Source organism: Mauremys reevesii, linkage group 12 (assembly GCF_016161935.1).
Source record: "Mauremys reevesii isolate NIE-2019 linkage group 12, ASM1616193v1, whole genome shotgun sequence".
NCBI lineage: Eukaryota > Metazoa > Chordata > Testudines > Geoemydidae > Mauremys > Mauremys reevesii.
In genome coordinates, this window is record NC_052634.1 from 30,708,945 (window position 1) to 30,730,085 (window position 21,141).

The 21,141-nt window shown below is 50.1% G+C and overlaps 1 protein-coding gene and 4 non-coding genes across 5 annotated transcripts in view; 4 read left to right on the forward strand and 1 right to left on the reverse strand.

Moving 5' to 3' along the window:
• Positions 1 to 21,141, forward strand: part of LOC120375640 (zinc finger protein 850-like) — a gene marked incomplete at its 3' end in the record, with an annotated part of 811,498 nt that overhangs the window by 735,171 nt on the left and 55,186 nt on the right. The window lies entirely within an intron of this gene.
• On the forward strand, positions 2,896 to 2,967 carry TRNAA-UGC. Its single transcript has one exon. It is a non-coding gene; the product is annotated as a tRNA-Ala (tRNA).
• On the forward strand, positions 6,116 to 6,188 carry TRNAM-CAU. The gene has a single exon. It is a non-coding gene; the product is annotated as a tRNA-Met (tRNA).
• Positions 11,472 to 11,544, forward strand: TRNAV-AAC. Its single transcript has one exon. It is a non-coding gene; the product is annotated as a tRNA-Val (tRNA).
• Positions 20,528 to 20,601, reverse strand: TRNAN-AUU. Its single transcript has one exon. It is a non-coding gene; the product is annotated as a tRNA-Asn (tRNA).

Sequence of the window (21,141 nt, forward strand, 5' to 3'; positions counted from 1 at the left end):
AGGTGGACCAGCAGGCCTCAGCCACAGTGGACGAGCGGGGTGGGAAGTGGCCAAATGGGAGTGAGGGCAGAGCACAGGTGGGGCCTCAGAGGGAGGACAACGAGGGAAGGGGGTGGAGGGGGTGGACAGCACCACGGTCTGGGCAGGGGCCGCCCACAGGATTCAGGGGGCCTGGGGCCAAACAATTTCAGGGGCCCCTTCCATAAAAAAAGTTGCAATATTATAGAATCCTGTATTCTCATGGGGGCCCGGGGCAAATTGCCCCCCCTGCCCCCCTTCTGGGTGGCCCTGCCCTCAGCCTCTCCTCATAAGTCCCCTGCCCCCTAATCATGTTTGTTGCCCTCCCCTAGACTCTCTCCAATTTGTTTCCGGGGGGGGGGGGGAGAACTGGATGCAATGCTCCAGATGTGGCCTCACCAGTGCTGAATAGAGAGGAATAATCACTTCCCTCCATCTGCTGGCAATGCTCCTACTAATCCAGCCCAATATGACCAGTTACCCATATTGAATGCAGACACAGCAATATTTGATACATTGGTTCCTGTCCATTCCGGAGGTTATTTCCCACCTATTCATAAATAATGAAGCTGCTCTAAGCGGAGGGGAGAGAGCTGTCCTGTCCGTGTAGTTAACCCATCTCCCCGAGAGGTGGTGGCTATGTCAGTAGGGGAAGCTATGTTGGTGGGTGTGCAAGCTGTGGTGTCTACATGTATATATAAAGTTTAATCAAACCCCATTTTTAAAACCCCTGTGGTCTGGGACTCAAAGGAACTCTCTAAGGCAGAGCCCGTCCTTCAAAATCCTTAAGATCACTGACTTGCTTCCATAGATGTCATGGGGTATAGCTCAGGAGCAGAGCATTTGACTGCAGATCAAGTTGTCCTTGGTTCAAATCCAAGTACCCTCTCACAAACCTGTTCTTCTAACAAAAATAATTGCCTATTCCCTCCTGTTATGTTCAGGAGTTCCACTGAATAGGGATCCCTGAAATCAAAGCACACACTCCATGTTTTCCTGTGCAAATGCATAAAAACCTAGCAAACATGTCCCCCAGCTGAAATCAGTTCCAATCCTCTAAGTGTCTAGGTTTGTTTTCATCAACTAAACACAGGCACATGAAGACACATTTGCAGGTCCTTGGCCTCCATGGGCTACAATGTGCAGAAGAACAAGAACCACATCCACTTGGGAGGCATGGACTAGTCTGTATTACATTTGGTAAGTAAGTTGCCATTGGGACTGAAAACTCTACTGGAGGTGGACAGGAGCCTGTTACAAAAATAAAATAACCAAGATTTACCATTCTCCCTGTTACACATTCAATCCTCTCTTTGTGCACATGGCATCAACTGGGGCTCTAATAAATGGCAGCCTTCCTTTAGCACAGATCGTTGTTCCTTGTGACTTTCAGATACATTTGAATGGCAGCTGTTCAGGGGTCATGTGCTGCTAGTTCATGAGCAGCAGCAGAGTCTCTGTACGTTTACCAACCGTAGAGCTGGGTGTGTCTGCATCCAAGTAACTGCAGAGTCAGTGTAGTCCCAGACAGTTAATTGCACAGTCTCACTTTCTGGTCTCATTGATCATTTGGGTAGAAACAGCAACAGTTTGGTGGGTTTTTTCCTCCTTCGTTTTCTCCTAAGGAATGTGTGATCTTGAGCATGTTAGTTTAAGTTCCCTGTGGGTCAGGAAAATTCCATCTCCTTGAAATAGCTGGGAAGTGACCTGTTTGTATAACCTAGAATAAAGGAGCTTTTGTAAAGCAGTTTTGCCTTTAACTATACTGGGATAAAGATAGTAAATAGTAAATTCCACAGCCAGACACCAGGCCAGGATCAATTGATGGGGCCAGGATCAATTAACTACAGAAGAAACAAACACTTGGGAAGTAGCTGTAATTTGTCCCCAAACCTTTCCTTGTTCTCATATGCTATCACAGATTCTCTGCTAGAGGGCAGAGTTAAGGTTATCTGGGCATGTACCCTCACTCTGTATTCCCTGTTTTTCCAGAGTTTGACTTGTACTGAACTCGATGTTCTGGAAGGTAAGAGATAGTCACAGTCAAAGTTAACTCTCTGTTAACAAAGGTTTTGTTAGTGGCAAATAATGAGACTAATCCCTCACTGCGGTAATTCCACTGACTTCAATGTGCTCTTTCCTCATCTCTAGTTCCAAAAAAATAAGCAAATTAAAACAATATTGAGAACTAAAATGCTGTGAGAAAATGGAAATTTTAGAAGCTCAAATAATTCAGTTTCTTCTGTGTTTTGTGTGTGTGTAAATGGCACAACATGTTAATTTACAAGCACATCTTTCCTAACTTCTTTAAATATTCTGTAGTACATTGACTATATCAAGTGGGTTGTTCAATGCAGTGAGGTTTTCATGCATTGCCCAAAACATATTTTTTCATGCTATGTAAATGAACACAACTCATTGAACACAAAATTGTGTATTTCATGCTGTGAACTGTGTTGGTAGCTCAAATTAATAGGTTTGTTTTTTTCTCTCTCTCTCTCTCTCCATGAAAAAAGGAAGAAACCATGAAAACACCCATGGGAGAGAGGGGGTTTCTGAGAGCTGGGGTAGATATGGAGATATTTATGAAAGGGGGAGAGGCCAAAGTAGGGCCTTTAGCTGGAGCAAAGGGGGAGGTTTTTTGTGCAGTTTCATTTCAGCCAGCCTCACATCCTGTAGTCCCTACTTCCCCACCCCCCCAACAAAGCCACCAGTGACTCCTGAGACAGCCCCACTGCAAAAACTGCAGAGCCCCCAGCACTCCCTCTCCTAGCTGGAATGAGGCTAATCATCTAGTGGAACTAGCTCCGCAAGGTCACTGGATGCAGTGGAAACAGGAGGGCTCTGAGTGTAATCCATAGTCTACCTAACCCACGTGGGGGTGTAGCTCAGTGGCAGAGCACATGCTTTGCATGTATGAGGCCCTGGGTTCAATCCCCAGCATCTCCAGGTTGATTTTCCACCCTGCTGCTTTGCTCATGCCCAGCTGGGATGTGGCCCACCAGTCTCCCTGCACCAGTTTCAATCCTGCTCAGTAAGGGGCAAGTGCCAATTGCATGGAAGGTCTGGGGTGGTTTCTGCTCCTAAGTCACCTTGGTACATTTAAGAGTCCCACCCGCTGTGCTGCTTGGGACAAGGGTAGATGAGAAGGGCAGATCCTCCAGCACTGGAGGGAAAGGTCCCATCTGCACAGACTGAGAGGCAAGGAAACAGAGGGCAGTCAGTGCTCAGAGAGGAGAGAGGTCAGTGATTTACACCCAACAGGATACTGTCTTTTGAGGCGAGTGCAGCTTGCTTGGGATGATGCTGACGATGGGTAGAAAAGAGGCTGGAGTCAATGACAGACGAGACCACAGAAGGGGAAGGGAATGGCAGCCCCACAGAAGGTCCTGGGTGCTCAGATGCCCCAGTTATTGCACCCTGGCCTGTCACAGAGAAAAGACCCAGCAGGACCCAGCCCCCCCTACAGTGATCCCATGGACAAGAACCTGGCTGGGAGTGGGGTGAAGGTTCCCTGTGGGCAAAGGGGAGCTGAAATCCCTCAGTGTCCTGGAATTTAAGCAATGGAAGCTTCAAACCCTGCAGAGGTGTGAGCTGAGGTGCATCATCAGAAGGTTGGGCTGTACAGGGGCGGCAGCATTGTACAATTTTTGGTGGTGCCCAGAATGGGACCTAACTCCACCAGAGAGGTCCTTTGGGGCCATCTGCCTGTCCCAAGTCAGGGTAAAGGAGGAGGGTTGGGCGTGGGGCTAGCAACTCCACCCTGTAAAAATCAGCTTGCTACAGAAACGCCAACAATAGAGTTAACAGAGACTTTTAGCCTAGAAAAAGAAGGGTCTTCAACTCGAAGATGCATGACGCTGGGTGGTGAAAGCCGCGAGGAAGCCACTAAGCCGATCACCCTTCTTACAACCAGGAGGATTACCATCGGCACATGGAATGTGAGGACCATGTCTGAGTCAGGAAAGACGGCGAGGTTGCAGCCCCAAGGCAAGCGGAAAAGAGGCCGCCAAGAAATACCTGGCTACGCGACCTTCAGGTTGATAGCAAAAAATGGGCTATACCTGGAACCAGCTAGAGCGAATGGCCCAGGATAGAAGACTATGGAGATCTGTGGTTGGCCCATACCCGGTTGGGGTGACGGGCATGAATGAATGACAGAATGGGACCAAGTCCTGCCCCCACACACCTGCCTAAGGCTCTGGGAGGGAGTTTGGGTGTGGGAGGGAGAGGGGCTGGGCTCTGGGAGAGTTTGGGTGCAGGGTCTGGACTCAGTCAGGGGGTTGTGCTGCAGGAGGGTGTGCAGGGGGCAAGCTCTTGGAGGGAGTTTGGGTGCAGGTGTGGGGTCTGGGTTGGGGGTGCAGGAGAGGGTGAGGGGTGCAGCATTTACCTCGGACATCTCCCAAAAGCAACCTGCACCCTCCTCTGGCAGCAGCCCCTAAGCGGGAGGGCCAGGGGTGTCTCTGTGCATGGCTGCCCGCAGACTCCACCCCCGCAGCTCCCATTGCCACAGTTGGCAGAGTTGGCACTCAGGGCGGGGCAGCACACGGAGACCTCCCCCACACCAGGGAGGTGCCAGCCATTTCCGGGAGTGGCGTGCCACATGGAGTGAGGGTGGGCAGGAAACTGCCTTAGTCCCCTTGTGCTGCTGGTGGTGGTGGCGGGTGTCCCAGGCCCTTTTAAATTGCCCAAGGGTGGCAGGCAGCACTGAGGGGGACACTCCCAAGGGCCTAACGTTGCTTTGCACAATGATAAATCTTGGAACAGGACAGAAATGAAATGGCAGCAGAACCTAAGGAATTAAAAGCCTCCAGTTCTTGTGTGTGCACTGACTCGAGCGGAAACTGTAATTTGACTTGCTTTGTGTCTGCGGCTGGTAAAATATCAAGGCAAAATCATTCCAGTGATTGTGACCCTGGGATTGAGGAGGCTTTGGTGTTATTAAAATGTAACTAGCATGTTACACTTGTGTTTTTAAAGGTGGCTTTCCCAAGCAATCCCAAGTTGTTCTTCCCACAGCTGGCTGATGGGGGGCAGCAGGGGATCTCCCCAATCTGGGGGAATCTCTCTGGGCCCCACTGTTAATTCTCCATCCTTTCTACCCCTAACCATGCCCACCCTCCCCATTATCAGTGTTTTGGAGCAACCTCCTCCCTCCCTTTATGGGATACAGACTCTGTGACAGAGACTGACTGGGGCTCCTCTCTGCACGGCCCCAGTGGGGAAGGAAAGAGACTGGAGGAGGGGAGAAGACGGGCAGCAGGAGTCAAATGGGGCTAAACCAAAACAGAGATTTTCTTTCTGTCAAAATGTCCTGGAGTCTCATGGCTGAAAAGCCGCATCTTGAGTTAGGTTTGATGCATCAGCCTTTCAATTACCAGGCAAAGGTGTGAATCACAGAGACTGATAACTGCCGCTTCCCAGCTTTGCCTAAGGCTTTGGCTACACTTGCACTTCAAAGCGCTGCCGTGGCAGTGCTTTGAAGCGTAAGTGTAGTCAGCGCCAGCGCTGGGAGAGAGCTCTCCCAGCGCTGTCCATCTCCACCTCCCTGTGGGGAATAACAGACAGCACTGGGAGCCGCGATCCCAGCGCTGGGGCTTTGACCACACTGGCGCTTTGCAGTGCCGCAATTTGCAGCGCTGGAGAGGGTGTGTTTTCACACTCTGCTGCAGCGCTGCAAATTTGCAAGTGTAGCCAAGGCCTGAGAAGCACCTGCACTGGTGCAACTGGTTAGCGCAGAGGGGGCTACTGCTGGGATTATGAATTCAAGCCTTATTTGGAGCACTGGTTTTTATTACCTGTGTAGTTTCCCCAACTTGCTTTGCTTAATTTGCATGGAAAGTGCCCTACTAGGAAAAGGAGAGTAAGTTCTAAAATGTGGAAGTAGGTGCATAGCTTGGAAACATCCCCCCTGTGCTGCCATTAGTTCCAGTAGATTGTTCACTGGCAGCATGAATTGATTTCTTTGCTGCTGTGAAAGCTTCCACGAAAGTCTCTGGTCACCAGAGCTCCTGCTTCTTCCAGCAGATCTCTGGCTCCTTCCTGCCCCAGTCACTGCTGTAGGAGGGTCCTATACACTGAGCCTCAAGTTTTCCAAGCCTTCTTAGCGCAGTTGGCAGCGTGTCAGTCTCATAATCTGAAGGTCCTGAGTTCAAGCCTCAGAGAAGGCAATGGCTTTTGCTCCCTGCTTCAGATTTTCTACAGGAAATCAGAGAAAACTAACTAGAGGAGAGTGGTTTCTAGACACCCTCCCACCCATCTCACACACACACACAGAGACAGACTTTTCTAGGGCATTTTCTTTTCCTTCTCTATGGACCTTGTATTTTTCACAGAGCAAAATAAAACAAAAACATGCAAGTCAAGCCTAATACAGTATGAAACTCAATACAGATCAAATCTCACCCTCAGAGATCTTTCAATAAGCTTCTTTTGCAGACTAGACTTATTTCTTGTCTGGGCCCAATCTTTTCACCTGGTATAGCCCTTGTTCCAGCTCAGGTGGTAGCTAGGGGATGTCTCATGACTGCAGCCATGTTTGTTCAGTTCCACCCCTTATACAGCTTTGGTACAAGGCAGGAATTCTTTGTCTCTCTCTGGGGAAAAGCCCCAGGTTTAAGATGGATTCCTGTACCAGGTGACATGGTCACATGTCCTGTGATACCAAGCCTTCATTCTTCCTGGCCTGACTCACAGATGGTGCAGGACAGAGCCATCTCAGTCAATTGTCCTGGTTAATGGGAGCCATCAAGAGTCCAAACCACTATTAATGGCCCACACTTTTGCATCATTACAACAGGACCTCAGAGTTATAGTTCATATTTCTAGTTTCAGATCCAAGAATGATCGGTTCCATACAAATAGGATGAACACACAGTAGATTATAAGCTTTGTAATGATACCTTACAAGAGACATTTGCATGAAGCATTGTCCAGTCACTTTATATTCACACTGATTAGCATATTTTCATAAAATCCTATGGAGTGCAACTTCACAGCAGGAAAGGGTTTTACTAGCACCTGGAACAGTTGAGTTTCATGTTCAGGCTGTGGTATGAGTTCCTCCAGGTTTCTTGTAAGCACACAGGGACCTTCGCGGGTGCTCTCGATACAGGAATGGCCGACACGATAAAGTGATGGGAATTGCATTTTCCTTTTTATTTCTGTATTTCCAATGACATTTCTGTTTGTGATTTCGTTTGCTTTGTATAACTGTGTTTTCTCAGGGATTTGATATTTAACTGAAAAAAGAATAAGGCCTCAGGGCGCCGGATGGAGGAGCAGGCTGGGGCTAGGACTGCTAAGAGAGCGAGAATAGCAGGTTTTCTGTATTGTTTCCTGCCCTCATTTTCATGACTAGTTTCTCTTCTGCATGAAATTTGCTTCTTTTATGTGTAAGCCTGGCTAGCTCAGTTGGTAGAGTGTCAGACTTCTAATCTGAGGTCAGGGTTTAAGTCCTAGTCAGACAAAAGGAACAGTTCCCCACAAAAGAAAGAAGGCATCTCTCCAAGATTTTATTTGACATCACCTTTTTCCCCAGGACTTGGCTTTTCACCAGGAAGGGCCATGTACTGCCTGGGACTGAAGGGGCAACTTCCTCACATGCCCACTGGCCTCTCAGGCTGGATTAAGAAAGGCCTCTGGGAGCTGCAGCAAACTGCTGCAGGCCAGCAGTGAGCAAAGGCAGGGCTGCCCCACAGGGTCATCCTCACCAGCGCTCAGCAGAGGTCTGGGGGTTCCCTATTGGTCCCATGGTGTAAGGGCAGCACTTGGGACTTTGAATCCTGCAATCTGAGCTGAAGTCTCGGTGGGATCTGAGGACAATTCCTGTGCCACAAACCCTGCTGGGTCTTCCAAGGCTCTGTCTTGCTTTCTCAAAGGCCATGAAAGCCTGTCTTTCACCCGCTAGCTGTTGTGACTTGAGCACAAGAGGGACGTTTGATCCAGAAGCCTGGCCATGCCTGGAGTCCTGTAGGCAGGGATGCGAGCTCCATTTCCTCTGAGTCCTGAAGCTGGGCTGCAGCCTGGCCTAGGAGGCAGCCCTATTGGTTGACCTACTGGCCCAAAGTCACTTGGGCGGTGTTGGTGTTCCCCAGGGATGCTGAAGAGCCTAAGGGAGGGAGGCTCAATACTCCCCCCTATCAGTAAGGGCGGAAGAGGAGGGCTACAAGAGTTTGCAGGTTGATGGCTGGGCCTTCTAGCGTTCGGTTGGGGACGAGGTGGGGAACGCGAACTGGGAGAAGTGGTTGCTGGCCTGTGAGGAATGGCTCAGCCGGTGGCGGAAGGGGACCTTGTCATTAACCTCAGCCATGTGTTTCCCCCTGCTCCACGAATGCTGCTGAGACCGAACACGATGGCCTTCCACTTCTTGTGGGGCCATAGGACGTCCCCACCTAGTCAGGAGAAGTGCGGCTTTTCTGCTGTATTAGAAATGGTGGTTGGGCCTGGTGGGCTTTGAAGCCTTCTACGGCTCTACTTTTTTGTTTTTCAATTTTCAGTGGGTGGCTGAGCTGGAGGGCAGGTCAGGCCCGAGGGAATGATGGGACAACGATAAAGAACCCAACTGACTCTTCCGATATGGCGTATTTTTTGACCCCACTGGGTGCAGCACCGGATATGGGATGGCCAATAGTGGCGGAAGGGGGAGGAGATTAGGAAGGCCTCCGCCCCCCCGTGTTCTTCTATTCCCACCTTACATCCTACAGGATTTTCAGTGGGTGGCTAGGTGGAAGGTGCTTCCAGGATGGCTTCATCCGCAACAGTGGCCCCCCTCACAGCAGTGGCAGCCACATCAGCAAGCCCCCCCCCCACCCCCACTTCGGCTCAGTCTGAACAGAGGTCAATGTACCACTGGGTGAGACCGGCCAATTTTAGGGAGCTTCCTCTGAAGGTGAGCAACTGTTCCCAGAACTTACTGACAAGAGCTTTAAAGTATTTGCAAATGTGCACGGCCGGCATGTGCAGAGCAAAGGGGGCCCAGGGGCACTGTGTCAGGCTCTGGCACCGCTTGAGACAATGGACCATCTTCAGCCACCAGGCGACCCAGGATCTAAGGCAGGAATGGGGTGAGGAAGCAAGTCAAGCTGAGCAAGGCAGGCAAAAATTCATCTCACCTTCGTGGGCTCGCAATGATACCCTTTTTGTGTGCCAGGGCTGACAAAAACCTCCCAGACAGGCCAAAAAGCAGCAGAATTATTCTATCTGCTACCCAAGATCCATAAACCTGGAAATCCTGGATGCCCCATCATTTCAGGCAATGGCACCCTGACAGCAGGATTGTCTGGCTGTGTAGACTCCCTCCTCAGGCCCTATGCTACCAGCACTCCCAGCTATCTTCGAGACACCACTGACTTCCTGAGGAAACTACAATCCATTGGTGATCTTCCAGAAAACACCATCCTAGCCACTATGGAGGTGGAAGGCCTCTACACCAATGTTCCACACAAAGATGGACTACAAGCCATCAGGAACAGTATCCCCGATAATGTCATGGCAAACCTGGTGGCTGAACTTTGTGACTTTGTCCTCACCCATAACTATTTCACATTTGGGGACAATGTATACCTTCAAGTCAGCGGCACTGCTATGGGTACCCGCATGGCCCACAGTATGCCAACATTTTATGGCTGACTTAGAACAACACTTCCTCAGCTCTCATCCTCTAATGACCCTGCTCTACTTGCGCTACACTGATGACATCTTCATCATCTGGACCCATGGAAAAAACCCTTGAGGAATTCCACCATGATTTCAACAATTTCCATCCACCATCAACCTCAGCCTGGACCAGTCCACACCAGAGATCCACTTCCTGGACACTACTGTGCTAATAAGCGATGGTCACATAAACACCACCCTATACCAGAAACATACTGACCACTATACTTACCTACATGCCTCCAGCTTTCACCCAGACCACATCACACAATCCATTGTCTACAGCCAAGCTCTAAGATACAACCACATATGCTCCAACCCCTCAGACAGAGACAAACACCTACAAGATCTCTATCAGGCGTTCTTACAAGTACAGTACCCACCTACTGAAGTGAAGAAACAGCTTGACAGAGCCAGAAGAGTACCCAGAAGTCACTTACTACAGGACAGGACCAACAAAGAAAGGAACAGAACCCCACTAGCCATCACCTTCAGCCCCAATTGAAACCTCTCAGTGCATCATCAAGGATCTACAACCTATCCTGAAGGATGATCCATCACTCTTACAGATCTTGGGAGAACAGGCCTGTCCTTGCTTACAGACAGCCCCCAACCTGAAGCAAATACTTACCAGCAACCACACAGCAAAAACATTAGCAGGAACCTATCCTTGCAACAATGCCCGTTGCCAACTCTGTCCACATATCTATTCAGGGGACACCATCTTAGGACCTAATCACGTCAGCCACACTAGCAGAGGCTCGTTCACCTGCACATCTACCAATGTGATATATGCTATTATGTGCCAGCAATGTCCCTCTGCCATGTACATTGGCCATACTGGACAGTCTCCACATGAAATAATAAATGGACACAAATCACATGTCAAGAATTATAACATTAAAAACCAGTCAGAGAACACTTCAATCTCCCTGGTCACTCGATTACAGACCTACAAGTCACAATATTACAACAAAAATCTTCAACAACAGACTCCACGAGAAACTGCTGAATTGGAATTAATTTGCAAAGTGGACACCATTAAATTAGGCTTGAATAAAGACTGGGAGTGGATGGGTCATTACACAAAGTCAAACTATTTCCCCATGTTTATTTGTCCCCCTACTGTTACTCACACCTTCCTGTCAACTGTTGGAAATCAGCCGTCCCGATTATCACTACAAAGGTTTTTCTCCTGCTGATAATAGCTCACCTTAACTGTAAAGCAGCAAAGAATCCTGTGGCACCTTATAGACTAATAGGTGTTAGTCTATAAGGTGCCACAGGCTCTTTGCTGCTACAGATCCAGACTAACATGGCTACCCCTCTGATACTTGTCACCTTAACTGCTCACTCTCATTATAGTGTGTATGTCAACAGCCATTTTTTCATCTTCTCTGTGTATATCTATATCTATATATCTTCCTGCTGTATTTTCCACTGCATGCATCCGATGAAGTGGGTTTTAGCCCATGAAAGCTTATGCTCAAATAAATTTGTTAGTCTCTAAGGAGCCACAAATACTCCTCTTTCTTTTTGCAGATAAATTAATGGAGGTTAAGTCCATGAATGGCTATTAGCCAGGATGGGTAAGGAATGGTGCCCCTAGCCTCTGTTTGTCAGAGGGTGGAGATAGATGGCAGGAGAGAGATCACTTGATCATTACCTGTTAGGTTTAGTCCCTTTGGGGCACCCACTGTTGGCAGATAGGATACAGGGTTGGATGGACCTTTAGTCTGACTCAGTATGGCCATTCTTATGTTTTTATGAAGGGAGGAGGAGTATCTTACAGCAGAGTTTCTGTAGTGTAGTGGTTATCATGTTTGCCTAACATGCAAAAGGTCCCTGGTTCAAAACCAGGCAGAAACATGTAGGCTTAATTTTCCCAGCTCCTACTAGCCTGTCCCTCAATCCTCCTCCCTATTGGTCAGGGCGGAAGAGGCGGCTGTAAGGCAGCCAGGTCCCTGAGCTGGGCCTTCCAGCATTTGGGGAGGTGGAGCTGACTGGGGCATGGTGCTGGCAAAATGCCTCAGGGCGCTGGCAGGAGGAGCAAGCCAGGGCTGTGGGGAAGAGACCAGCAGGTTTCCTCTAGTGTTTCCTACTCTCTTTTTCTTCAGTAGTTTCTCCTCTACATAAAGTAGCTGACTCTTTTTGTGAGCCTGGCTAGCTCAGTGGGCCAAGCGTCAGACTTTTAATCTGAGGTTCAGGGTTCCAGTCCCTGGTCAGACACTCAACTATTCCTTGAGATCTTAAAAGCTCTGTCTTTGAAGTCCTTCTTGATGTAACTTTTTCTTTTCAAGATTTTGCCTTTCCTAAGAGGTCCTTTTGTGTGGGATTGAAGGGCAACTTCCTGACACCCCCACCTCCCATCCTCGCAGGCTGGAGGAATAAAGGCTTCTGGGCAGGGCAGCTCTAGACTAGCTGCCAGCAACTGGTGCCCTAGGTGAACCCTGGAATCAGCGCCCCCACCCCAAACTCCAAGGGCAGAGCTAGGCTGAGTTATTTTGGTAAATGAAACATTTTGCCCCTTTTTTCCTTTTAATGTTTTTAAGCCTTTTTTTTAAACAGAGGCTTAATTATTCGGTTTGTCCATCCATCCATCTGTCCAACCAATGTTTCTTTCTCCATCCTTCTGGTTCTGGCTGCCCCTTACTACAACCATAACTTTGGTCTTGAACTTTATAGAGTAGTGAGGTGCCTTAAGGGTTAAATGCTAAATCCCAAACCCAAACAACACTAGTTACCTGTGTCTGGCAAAAGGTGTCTGGCAGTTTTGCCACTTTGAATGATTCAAATGGATTTTCAGTGGCATTATAAAAAAATCCCAGCAAAGCAGAACCAAACCAATTCATCTTAAACCTACAAAACAAGAGTTTTACAAACCATGAGTGTCAGTTTAGGTCCTTAAAACCTTACATCATCACACATAGTTCTCCTTTGCCTAACATCCCTTGCACTGCGATTACTCCTTTTTACACAACTGAACCCCGATTACAACCAGAGCCAGCCAGGGGCAGGCAAGTTAAGTGCCAATAGAAACCCTGACATTCCTTTAGTGATTTTGATTACATTACCCAGTAGTCAAATAATTTTGATGAGATCATCTCTCCGCCTGCTGCCTGCAGCTGTCCCTATAGACCATTTCTGTGGGCAAGGGCCCATTTCCCCTCAAAATGGCTGTAAAAGCTTCACGGGACAAAACATAGTGGTGGTAGTAGCCACTTTATCTGACCCTCTTGTATGAATTTAATTGCAAACTTCTATCAAATGTGACTGCACAGAGCTGCACGCCTGATACAGTTACAGTTACATTCACTGAAAGTGAGCAACTGTCCCCAGAACTCACTACCAGTGGCACAGGTACCTTTTAAGTACCGGGGCGTGCAGTGACATCTTTCATAGGAATCGGCCAGCGTGTGCATGGCCGGCGTGTTCAGAGCAATGGTTGCCCACAGGTGCCGTGTCAGGCTCTGGCCCAGCGTGAGACAATGGACCACTTTATGGTGGCTGGTTTGTTTCCCCGGCAGGTGTGGGGACTTTGGGCTACATGATGGCAGCTGTCAGATTTGGTTGGACAGGATTCTTTTCAGCTCAGTGAGGCTTGTTCCTGGCCGAACGAGGGCAACCACAGGGCGCCAGCAGAACCAGCTGCAGCTGCAGCAGGGCGACCTCAGCAGGGGTCGCTGTATAGAGTGGGTGTCACGGGACACACTGCGCCTGCTCAATGTCAGAAAATCCCCTTCAGACTAAACCAGTTTGTTTCTTGAAATCAAAACAAGTGGGATGAAAGTTCTTTGCAAAAATATTTTGTTGCAAAACAAAAGCATCTCCTGATTGTCACAGTGTGTTAAATTGTCTCATCACACACAGAGGAACACTTAGACCACAAACATTAGATAAGATGCTTCAGTCTGAGCTAAGTAGTTGCTGCTCTTAACAATTTCAAAATAAAAAAATACAAATCAAATAGACTATTTCAGCTATTCTATTATGTCATAATCTGCTCTGAGTAAACGTGATAGGACACCTCATATTATGCACTACTCCTAGTGACACTCTCAATGGATCCCCGTCCTCCACCCACTGTGAGGTAGGTAGGAGTGGATTATTATTATCCCTACTTGAAGAGGAGAAGCTAAGGCTGAGAAAGGAGAATTGACTTGTCTTAGGTCACACAGCCAGCCAGTGGCAGAGTTGGGAGTAGGACACAAGAGCCCTGATTTTCAAACTAACCATCAGATCTTGAATTTCAAACACTGAATGACTTAAGTGTTCTCAAATGAGATCCAGACCAACAAGAGTGCACAGTAATTATTCAGCAAGTATTTGAGGAGAACTGCAATGTTAGAGAGAATCATGAACTGCTCAGAGACAATTAATGCAGAGAAGCAGCAAAATTCATTAAACACAGAACTGGTTCTGACTTATTTACTTAGTCTTAAAGAGAACAACAAGTACCTGAGTCTCCTCCTGTCAATAACCCCTGCTCAGCCAATCAGGGTAGAGACAGAGGATGGGAGGCTGAGGATCTCACCAGAGAGCCCAAAGGATGGCCCAGGTCACCGGTGGGGATCACTGCCCGAGCACTATTTCAGCCCCACATTTTTGGGTGGACCTCCCACAGTGGGAGCTGCAGAGCACTTCCCACCACACACACACACACACACACACCTCCTGGTGTTGGGAGGGAACAGGTGAAAGGACAAAGAAGCAAGAGACAAAGAGAAAGGAGGGAGGGATGGATGGAGGAAAAGGTGAAACAAAAGGACAAATCCTAATGTCCCCACTGATTCTATGGGACAAAATCCCAAGTGTGAAATAAAATTCTGCCTCCTTAAGCTTGTGTTTTCCATGCCTAGAATTCAACTATCACCTGATGGATCAGACCGAACAGGTTTCAAACCTCGAGGAGGCTCTTACCTTCTAAACAGGGACAGCTGTTTTCTAGTAAAATCACTAAAAGGGAAGGAGAAAACTCGAAAGAGGTTCCTCCTGGCACTCACGATGCCTGAACCCGAATACTCTCTCAGTCCTCAAAGAGAGCCCTGGAGAAGGAGACTTGCTGAAGCAAAGCCACAGGGTCTCTGAGGTTTACCTGGTCCCTCACCCCTGTCCTGCCTGCCTGATGTCAGCATCTGTCTGTGAGGTCACCACCTTCCCACCACCTTTGACCAAAGCAGAGAAAGGCATAACAAGACCCAGGCTATTGTCTGAGGTCCTGCAAAAAGCCTTTGTGATGTCACTGCCACACCCCTCCCTTGCTGTGCTAATGTCCTGCCCCTGGCCAGGTACTTTGGTTTGTGCTACTCCCTGTGGATCACCCCACTCAAGGAGCATTCGTTCTAGGAAGGAAGCCGGCTAGAAGAAAACATCAGACACTGCTCCCAATGCTACACTCAGTTTCTCAGAAATTAGTCAACTTTATGGCCAGAAGAGACCAATAGAGCATCTAATCTGACCCCCTGCATATCACAGGCCTCCTGTATGACACAAGAGCTATTTTTGGAGCAAACACTTTCCAGAAAGGCATCTAGTCTTCATTAAGTGACATCAGGAGATGGTTAATCCACCACTTTCCTTGGTAGCTTGTTCCTGTGGTGAATCATCCTCGCTGTTGAATATTTGTGTCTTATTTGTAATATGAATTTGTCTCTTTTCACCTTCCAGCTACTGGGTCTTGTTATGCCTTTCTCTGCTCAATTAAAGGCCCTTTAATACACAACCTTTTCTCTCCATTAAGGCCCTTCAACACTTCAATGAAGTCACCTTTCAATCTTCTTTTGATAAGCTAAACAGGTTGAGCTCTTTCAATAGCTCCTAGAAGGTATTTTTCCAGCCCTCAGAACATTTGTCATCAGACTCCTGAACTGCAGATGGATGTGCATTACCTGATTGACCACTGGGTGTCACTGCTGCGCCAAGGAAATACCTTCTGTGCATTACTCTGACTGCCCACTGGGTGTCACTGCTGCGCCATAAGGCAGCCAGACTGGAGTCAGGCAAAGTCCATCTAGCCCAGTATCCTCCTGTCTTCTGCCAGCAGCCAGTGCCAGGGCCCCAGAGGAATGAACAGAGCAGGGAATCATCCAGTGATCCATCCCCTGCCGCCCATTCCCAGCTTCTGGCAAACAGAGGCTACAGGCACCATCCCTGCCCAGCCTGGCTAATAGCCACTGATGGGCCTGTCCTCTGTTCATTTATCTAGTTCTTTTTTTTGAACCCTGTTATAGTCTTGGCCTTCACAGCATCCTCTGGCAAGGAGTTCCACAGGTTAACTATGCAACTGCCCTGAGTCCCCACCCCTCACCCCGGGTTGTATATGGAAAGAGGATGAGGATGAGAGAGCCATGATGTGTTTGTCACTGGCTGGTGCCGCAGTGTCCTCTAGGCAGCAGTGCTGCAGGCTCCTTTAGTCAGTTCCCATGCAGCTGTGTCGGGGGAAGGGGGAGTAGAGGCTAATGCTACCCAGCCCCACGCCCATCCCCCAGCAGCTGGGGAACTCAGGCCAAATGTAACCTGGTAGCTGGGCCGGGATAAGCCTGGGCCAGGGTAGGGCTGGGGAGGATTGCGGGGACAGATGCACCCGCTGTGAGGGGAGATCCTCCCATTCCCTGCCAACCCCCATCACTCCTTGCAGCACGGCACCCCCAGCACTTCTTTCTCTGTCGTGGGGGTGTCTGCTGCCTGCTTCTCCCTTAGCATCGTCTCTCCCCACCCTGGGGCACTGGTGTCACCCGTCCTGTGCAAACAGGCAGCCCCTGGTGTGCCCCATGGCGCTGCCCTGCAGTTGGGGGGGGCAGCTGTTGGATGGAGCCATATTGAAATATGGGAGTGGGCAAGGCTGGGGACCAGGACTCCTGGCTTCTCCCCCCAACTCTGGGAGTGGAGGTTAGTGGGTAGAGTGGGGAGGGGCAGGGCTGGGATCAGGGCTCCTGCTTTTCTGGTTTTCTCCACCTCCTGCAGCTGCCTCGGTCCTTTCAGTGCATTTCCTGTTCCAAATTCATTTGCTGACTTGTGCAACCCACCCCAGAGGTGGCTGCATCTCAGTGTTGGGTGAGCACCCTTGGCTGCATCACCTCTAACCGTGTCTCCCTCTCCCTGCAGGTGACCCTGCAGCACTCGCAAACATCCGCAAGATCGTGGGCGCTTTGGGCATTGGGCAGGCAGGGGCCAGGCGCCCAGCCCCTGAGAATGGGACCCAGCCCCTCCTACTTTTACAGGGATTAAAGAGGGGCAAGGGGAAATCAGAGGAGGGTGGCCAGGGTCTGAGCAGGGGTGAAATTGACTGGTGGGGTCAAGCAGCTGGAGGCAGAGTTAGGAGGGGCTGAAGGGCAAAGTCAGGGGAGGGAAGGAGCCGGAGTTAAGCCCAGGGAGGCGCTGCCAGAGGTTAAACCCGGCACAGGCAGGGGCAGAGGGTAACAGTTACCCGGGGGCTGAGACTCCAGTGTTTGCAAAAACAGGGTGGGGAGCAGAGGGCTTTTCTATTTCCCCCACAGGCAGCACCTCTCAGCATGGGCTTCCCAGAAGCTGTGGCCATTTCCTGGAAAGGTTCCTTTCCTTAGCAATCAGGAGAGAGGCCACATCTGCAGGTGCAGAAAGCGCAGTCTCTGGCTGCCAGGAAGCGCTGTGGGGCCAGGTGCTGAGAAAGCCCAGAGGGGGAGCAGCAGAGATGGGGAAAGGGAGAGAGAAGCAATGAGGACAGAGCACAAGTGTACAGGGGTTCAGGTCTGGCTATTGTGGGAACTATTCCTATTCTGGCACCCCCACCTAGCATCAGAGTACGTTAATTGGAAGGGTATTTCTCTATGGTTCTCCAGGCGCTTGTGGATCACCGTGTGCGTTTCATTGATATTTACAGGCTGGCCTGGAAAAGTGCATGATGCACGCATCTTTCGGAACAGTGGCCTGTTCAGGAAGATGCAGGCAGAGACTTATTTCCCAGACAGGAAGATCACAGTAAGGGATGTCAGAAATGCCCATTGTGATCCTTGGAGACCCAGCTTACCCGTTACTGCCTTGGCTCATGAAACCCTATACAGGAAGCTTGACAGGAGCAGGACCGGTTCAACTACAGGCTGAGCCGGTGCCGAATGACTGTGGAGTGTGCTTTTGGGTGTTTAAAAGCCCGCTGGTGGTCCCTGTATGGGAAGCTAGACTTGGGAAAGCAGCATCCCGCAGTTATATCCATGCTGTACCCTCCATAATATTTGTGAAGGGAAGGGTGAAACATTCAGTCAGGCATGGACCACCGAGGTTCATGTCCTGGAGGCTAATTTGCACAGCCAGAAACAGGGCTATTAGAGAGGCCCAGCACAGGGCTACAAGGATTAGGGATGCCTTGAGGAAGAATTTGAGGCTGAAAGCCAACAGTAATGTTGCTGCCTTGCATGGGAGTGAAGTGCAGTGGTTACACTGTTAAGTTCTATTATCCTAACATGATTTCCAGTGACTGTTTCTTTATTGGGATAAGGTATCTTTCACTATCTGCAATAATAAAGACTGTTTTCAGAAGCCAAGATTTATTTTATTGAAAGAAAAATACTTCATTGACAGACACACAGCATTTTAGGAACCTAGGGCAGGGGTGGGTTGGTGAACTGTACAGTCACAAGTTTGCATATGTTCTGTCTGCAGTGCTGTGCAATGGCTGCTGCGCTTCAGGGTGCATATACTGCATGGTGATGGGGGTTGAGTGCAGAGGGTAAGGGTCGTAGTTCTCAGGGCTGGTTGGTGAACATACAGGTGTTGGAGGCAGCTGGTGGTGGTAAGAACCTGGATGCTGTGGAAGGGTTTGGAGCTAACATTGGGGCAGAAAGAATAAAATTTGGGACAGAGGGCTGTGGGGCAGCACGGGACTGCTCTGCCTGCATGGCTACGAGTGCCTGGAGAGAGTCCGCTTAGCGTGCCAGGATGCCTAGCAGCTGGCCTGTGCTTTTCCTCTTTGCCACAGCGTTTCTCCGCCAATGTCTCTGGCGGATCCTGCTGTCCCTCTGGTGGATCCTGCTTTCCCTTTCTCTCCACTCCTGCAGCTGTTTACTCTCTCGAGCAGAGTGATCAATAACTGTTTTCAGCCTGTCTTCCCTGGTTTTTCAGGCTTTTCCTCAGATTCTGTAGTCTCTGTGCTGTGGTAGATCTGGGCCGTCCAGCAGTCAAGGTCACTTCTTGAAGGCAAAAATGGCAACATTTAACAGGGTAGCCTTATTAATTATCTCATCCAAACAGTAATTCCCACACACTGAAGGAGTTTTCAGTGTTCACTTTAACATTCTTTTCCCATACCAAATAAGACCACACATAACACAACAGGAGACAGGAAATGGTGAGTAAGGGTACTGAGATTGCTTCAGGGCTGTGCAGGGGTTTCTGTGCATTGGGGACAGCAAACAGCTGCATGGGGGATCTGCACTAAACAGTCTCCCAACATTTTCCACAGGAGTTACTCCTGGAAGATATCTCCCTGCTGCGGGTCACTAGAGAAGAGCGGGAAGGTCTTCTACAGCAATGCGGATTCCGCCCTGGCCCCTATGCAGCTTGCCTGTGTGCAGCAATGGTCCCCCCACCCCTCGCGGCACAGTGTCGTGGCCGAGTTAGCCTGACTGGGACAAGGACCACAGTGGCTCTCCCTATAAACCTGCGCAGGCACATTGCCCACGCTCTGGCTGAAACTTTTGAGGAGATTACTGCAGCCGATTACCGCGACATGATAGACCACATCAATGGGCTATTTCACATCTAGGCATGCATGTATGCAGCCCTAACCCCCCCTCCTCTCCCGAAACATTTCCACCCTGAAAATAAAAGACGCTTACTGGTAACTCGCTCCTCTGTTTGTCCTTCAGCAACTGCTGGCTGCTGCGATTGGCTTCCTTCCTCCTGGCTTGAGAAGAGCTCCTGGCTGCATGCCTCCTGGGACTCTGGGGTGTCTTCCCCCATCCCAGTAGCTTCACTCGTGGTTTCCACCCCCCCGCCTCCTCCTCCTCCTCCTGCTGCTCCTGTCCCCCACCATGCTCAGAAGTGTCCATCGTGGTCCTCAGATTGGCAGTGGGGTCACCCCAAGTATCGCGTCCATCTCCTTGTAAAAACAGCAGGTCGTGGGGGCAGCGCCAGATCGGCGGTTCCCCTCGCGGGCTTTGTAATAGGCACTCCGCAGCTCCTTTACTTTAACCCTGCATTGCAGCGCGTCCCGATCATGGCCCCTATCCAGCATGGACCTTGATACCTGCTCAAAGATATCATAATTCCTACAGCTGGAGCGCAGCTGGGACTGCACAGCTTCCTCCCCCCAAAGACTAATGAGGTCCAGCAACTCGCCATTGGTCCATGCTGGGGCTCGTTTGCCGCGTGGGGGCATGGTCACCTGGAAAGATTAACTGATTGCACTCCACACCTGGCTGCAGCAAACAGGAAGGGGATTTTTAAAATTCACTTAAAGGGCGGGTCACCTGAGGCCAGAGCAGTAGAGTGCAAACTGATGAGCAGAGTGGCTGAACAGGAATTCTGGGATACCTCCTTATTCCCTGGAGGCCAATTAAAGCGCTGGTGTGTGTCCACACCTGATGAGCAGCTGGATCACCAGCGCTGCATTCCTTATACCCCAACCCGAACGGGTGCACAGCCAGCGCTGCAGCCAGGAGTTGCAGCACTGGATGTGCCTTGCAAGTGTGGACAGGTCTCAAGTTCCTTTCAGGCAGCAGGTGGAGCGAGGCCCAGGACGGGAGCCCAAGGAGGTGTCAGGACCTTGGTCCTGCCCGGCGCCTGCGTCCAGCAGGGCTCTTGCCCGATCGGCCCACCTGGTTTTGGCCTCTGCCACTAGCAGTCAGCCAAAGGCAGAAGCCACCTTCTCCCTCCCGGGTGACCAGCATGGGGCTTGAACCCATGACCTTGGCGTTAATGGCACCACGCTCTAACCAACTGAGCTAGCTGGCCAGCAGCAAGCCCATCCTTACTGACCCTTTTGGAAGGAGTCACTGGCTGGCGCGGGAGCGATGTGGCCTCCGTTATCGAATGGATGGATCAAGACATCACCTATCAAGGCAGGAATTAGCTTAAGTGGTAGAGCGCTCACTTTGCATGCGAGAGGCAGCGGGATCAATGCCTGCATTCTCCAGCAGCAAGGAAGTCCCGCGGCCTTCTCTTGCCCTTCTTTTAGAAGCCATGGACAGTCAGCCGGCTCAGCTCCTCCAGTGGCCTCAATCCATCTCCCCGCTTGGCCTCCCAAAAGCCAGCCCTTGCGGAACAAGCTCTTCCTCCCGGCCCTTCTCCCCTTGCGCTGACTGGGAGGCTGGAGACAGCTGGGAAGTTAGCTCAAATGGAAGAGCATGGGAGTAGTCAGACCCATACACACATTCTCAGCCTGCTCTGCTCTGCTTTGCTCTGCTGGGCTGGGCTCTAGTGGGACCTGCACCTTTCTTTCTGAGCTCTCACTGGAGCACAATCCCTTTCCTCCTCCTCCCTGCTAGTCTACGC